Genomic DNA, 5,016 nt, shown 5'->3' on the forward strand with positions numbered 1-5,016 from the left:
AATCTCGTGTTTGGGAAATTTTCAGCTATTATTTCTCTAAATATCCTCTTGACATCCTTTATGTTGTACCCTTCTTTTTCATTTATCCGTATCAACCTTATGTTGTTCCTCTTTGCATCATCTTCCTTCTGTTTCATTGTTATTTCCTGATTCCTTGTTATTTTTAAAAGATCATTCCTTTCCTATTCACTTGCTGCAATCTTGTCTTCGAGGTCTGAGATTCTATCTTCACATTCATTGAGGTGGTTTTTACAACTCTCAATGGAGTTTTTGATTTCCTATATATCTCTTTGCATCTGATTTATGTATTCTGTTTGTTTCTTATTTTGTTCATCCAGGGATTCTATCCTTTTGTTTAGTTCCTCCAATTTTTTAACTGTGTCTTCTTTAGCTATGTTCAGCATCTACTTCATTTTTTTTTATCATTTCTTCTTTTACCTGAGAGATTATTTCTAGTTTTAATTTCTTTAAGGCTTCCCAGAGTTGCTTCTTTGTTTCAGTTACTATCTTTTCAGGTATTTTTGTTATGTGGCATGTGTTTTCTTCTGTGCACATGGCTCCTAGGTTTTCTTGGGATGGGCTGAATGTTTGAGATTGCATTTTGGTCTTTTGTTTTGTTATTTTCCTGTATTTTCGAGCTTCAAGTGTTGTTCCAAGTGTGGGAGAGAGTTTTGCCAGCCTCAGATGGGGTTCCCTATGGTGGTCCTAATCACTGGACCTGGCAGGGAACTGTTGCATGGCCCCCACACCAGGAAGAGTGTTCCCTCAGGCTGGGGTGGGATTCTGCACTGCTGCTGCTCCACTCACCATTCACTGGCCCTGGCAGGGAACCAACCTGGTCCCCAGGCCAGGAAGAAAATTCCCCAAGCTGGGGCAAGATTGTGTGCTGCTATTGCTCCCAACAAGTGATTTCTTGCTGTATATGTATATTTTTGAAATTCTGTATTACTTGTAACCTTTCACTGTTTTTTTTTTCTTTAAATGCAAAAAAGAATACAGAGCTCAGGAAATTTTTCACATGATCTTTAAAAAATTAATTATAATTCATATATCATGAAACTCACTTTTTGAAGTGTAAAATTCAGTGGCATTTAGTACATTCAAATGAGTGTATGACCATTACCACTGTCTAATTTAACAGCATATTCGTCACCCCCAAAATAAATCTGTGCTCATTAGCAGTCACTCTACCTTTTTTTCTTCCTCTTGTCCTTGGCAACCACTAATCTATTTTCTGTCTATGTATTCATTTTTCTGGATATCTCCTATAAACAAAATTATGCAATATGTGCATTTTGTGACTTGTTTCTTTTACTTAGCATAATGTTTTCAATATTCATCATGTTAGCATGTACCAGTACTTTATTCCTTTTATGAATAGACTATGTTTTGTTCACCCATACATCAGCTGATAGATATTTGGGTTGTTTTCTCAGCTATTGTGAATAGTGCTTCTATGAGCAATTGTACATGCTTCTATACATGTTTTAATTTCTCTCACATACATAGCCAGTAGTGGAATTATTAGGTTAAATTGTACCTCTTTGTTTAATCTATTGAGGAAACAACATCAGACTATTTTCAAGATGTCTGTACAATTTTCCCACCAGCAATGAATGGGGCTTCCAGTTTCACGATTATAATAAAGTAGTGACTGTGCCATGTTATATTTTGCATTTCTAATCATGATTAGATAGAAGAGTACTCTAGTAGACACAATTGGTATCCTGCATAGATTCCCTTTGACCTCCTCCCACACCATTCCCTTAGCTATTGTGCCACCTTTTGAGGATTGCTCCTAATATTTCTGCCAATGAATGATCAATAAGGGGGCACAAAAGACAGCCTCCTTGTTTCAAGTCAACTTGGGTGCCATCTTTGTTCCAGTGATTCCCCCATTGAGCCAATGTGAAGCTAATATCCCTCTGAGACTACATTCTTGCTTAATGTCCGCTTTTCTCCTCTGCTTCCCTTTAACTCTTTTTCCTAAGATTGCATCTCCCAACAAATCAGTTACACAAGAATTTCTGTTTTTAGAATTGGTATCCCTAAAACTGAAACTTTAATATAGTGAAGAAAATTAATCTACATTTAGACTGGTACCAAGCAGCACATTCTTACATTTCTTATGTATTCCTTTACAATTTTTAAATTTTTTTTGATATTTTTTTGATTTTTGGTACCGAAGATTGAACTCACAGTCTCGCACTTGCCAGGCAGTTGTTGATGACATTGAGCTAAATCCTTGCCCTCCTTGGTATTTCATTTCACAATCACTAACTGACATCATATTTTCAAAGTTTGAAAGTCTATCTTCAGTCTTTTTCAAGCTATTTTTCCAGCTTTTGATTGAATTTTTAATTTCCTGGATATCTCTGTGAATCTGTTTCATACATTGTAATTCCTTTCTATATTGTTCATTCAAGATTTCCATCATTTTGCTATGCTCTTCTTTATTTATCTGTGTCTTCTTTAAATATGCAGAGCACTTCTTTCACTATGTTTGTAATTTCTTCTTTTACCTGATGCATTATTTCTGATTTGATTGCTTTTACAATTTCAGGAAGTTGTTTCTTTACATCAGTTGATATACTATGTGATTTCAGGTTTGTAAATTCCATTTTCTTTTTTTTTTATTTTAAAAATAGATCAAAATAAAAGAGGACATAACAACACAGGTCAGAACAGAACAATTTAAGCAACATAGTGTTTCACCAAAAGACAATCCGACATAACAGTGGCTACCATAGTGCCTATTTCCTTGAAATATTTGAGTATACCTTCATATACTATGGTATTAAACATAACAAGACAGTGTAAAACCAGTCAAGAAAATGAAAGTATTACAGGGTATTCAGAAACAAATAACAGAAAATGAACAATGGCTTCTATATTATCTCCTTGTCTATAAAAATTTTGTTTATACTATCACATATAAAAAATCCAGTAAGATACAACATAATAAAACCAATGGAGACAGAAGAACAAAAGCTTGGTGGGACTTCAAAACCAGATGATATTAAATCACCACTAGCTATTATAATATCTTGTTTTCTTCAAAATAGCTGTCCATATCATCACAGACAATAAAATCAAACAACCCAGAATAAAACCATTTCAATTAATGAGTGAAAACATTCTAAGGCTTTAAAGCAATGTAATGAGGAATCATGATTACCACATATTTCTATGTATTCTTACCATTTCTTACACTAGGGAAACTATTCAGTATTTATACATGTGAGTTGGATTGATTTCACTTATGAGTATGGTCTCAAGCTGTGTCCATTTATTTATAAATATCTCAATGTAATCATTCTTTATAGCTGAGTAGTACTCCATTGTATAAAAATACTACAACTTTTTTATCCGTTCCTCAGTTGATGGACACTTAGGTTGTTTCCAAGATCTGGATATTACAAATTGTGCTGCTATAAACATGGGTGCACATATATCACTGTTGTATGGTGTTTCCAGTTCTTCTGGGAATATGTCTAGAAGTGGAATAGCTGGAACAAATGGGACTTCCAATCCCAGCTTTCTGAGAAATCTCCAGACTGACCTCCACAATGGTTGCACCAGTCTACACTCCCACCAACAGTGCAGGAGAGTTCCTTTTCCCCCACAGTCTCTCCAGCATTTGTTGTTGGTGGTTTTTGTGATCCTGGCCATTCTTTCTGGAGTGAGATGGAATCTCAGTGTGGCTTTAGTTTGCATTTCTCTAATGAGTAATGATGATGAACATTTTTTCATGTATTTTTTGCCATTTGTATTTTTTCATCTGAGAGTTGTATATTCATCTCAGATGCCCATTTTTGGATTGGATCCTTGAATTTGGGGGGTCTGATAATTTTAATTCTTTATGTTTTAAACAGAAGTCTTTTGTCTGAGCTACAGTTCACTAAGATTGTTTCCCATTTTGAGGTTTTCTTTTCACTGTGCTGGAGATTTATTTTGATGTGCAGCAACATTGTGATAAGACATGATCCCAGTTGTTTATTCTGGGAAGTATTTCCCGTGCGGTTTGATTCCTGTTCATGAATTCTCTACCTACCCATATGTCTTCAAGGTTTTTATCCAACTTGTCTTCAATTAGATTTTATGTTTCTGTTTTAATATTCAGATCCTTGATCCATTTAGATTTTAATTTAGTACATGGTGGTAGGCATGGGTCTACTTTTAGTTTTTGGCATATGGAGAGTCAGTTTTTCCAACACCATTTATTAAAGAGACTGTCGTTTATGCAGTGAACATATTTGGCCCTTTTATTAAAGATAAGATGGATGGGGGCTGGGGATTTAGCTCAGCAGCATAAGCGCCTGCTTTGCAAGCAGGCAGTCGTGAGCTCGATCCCTGGTACCGATAAAAACGAAAAAGACAAAAAAAAAAAAAAAAAAAGGTAAGATGGATGAATGCATTTGTAGTTGTGGTTGTATCTTTTAATCTATTCCATTGATCTTTGGCTCTGTTTTGATTACAGTACCATGTTGATTTTACTACAGTTGCTTTGTAGTATAACTTCAAGTCAGGGAATGTGATGCCTCCTGCCTTGCTTTTGATTGTTAGAACTGTCCTTGTTATTCTAGGTTCTTCTGGTTTCAGATGTATTTGAGGAGTGATTTCTCTAGATCTATGAGGTATGTTGATGGTATTTTTATTGGGATTGCATTGAATCTGTATAAGAGTTTTGGGAGAATGGCCATTTTCACATTTATTCTTCTTATCCATGAGCAAGGGATGTTTTTCCATTTTCTGAGACCCTCTTATATTTCTTTTTTCAGTGTATTATAATTTTCCTTATTTAGATCTTTCACTTCTTTCATGAGAATAATTCCTAAATATTTCATTTTTTTGGTTGCTTGTGTGAAGTCTTATTTCTCTCTCAGTGATTTCGTTGTTAGTGTATAGAAATGCTATTGATTTTTGAGTATTGATTTTGTGTCCAGCTACATTCTTGAAATTATTTATTATATCTAGGTGTCTGTCTTTCAATGGAGTTTTGGGGTCTTCTATGTA

This window comes from Cavia porcellus, unplaced genomic scaffold (genome assembly GCF_034190915.1).
Source record: "Cavia porcellus strain 051 isolate PalLab524CR breed Dunkin Hartley unplaced genomic scaffold, mCavPor4.1 scaffold_3, whole genome shotgun sequence".
In the NCBI taxonomy this organism is placed as follows: Eukaryota; Metazoa; Chordata; class Mammalia; order Rodentia; family Caviidae; genus Cavia; species Cavia porcellus.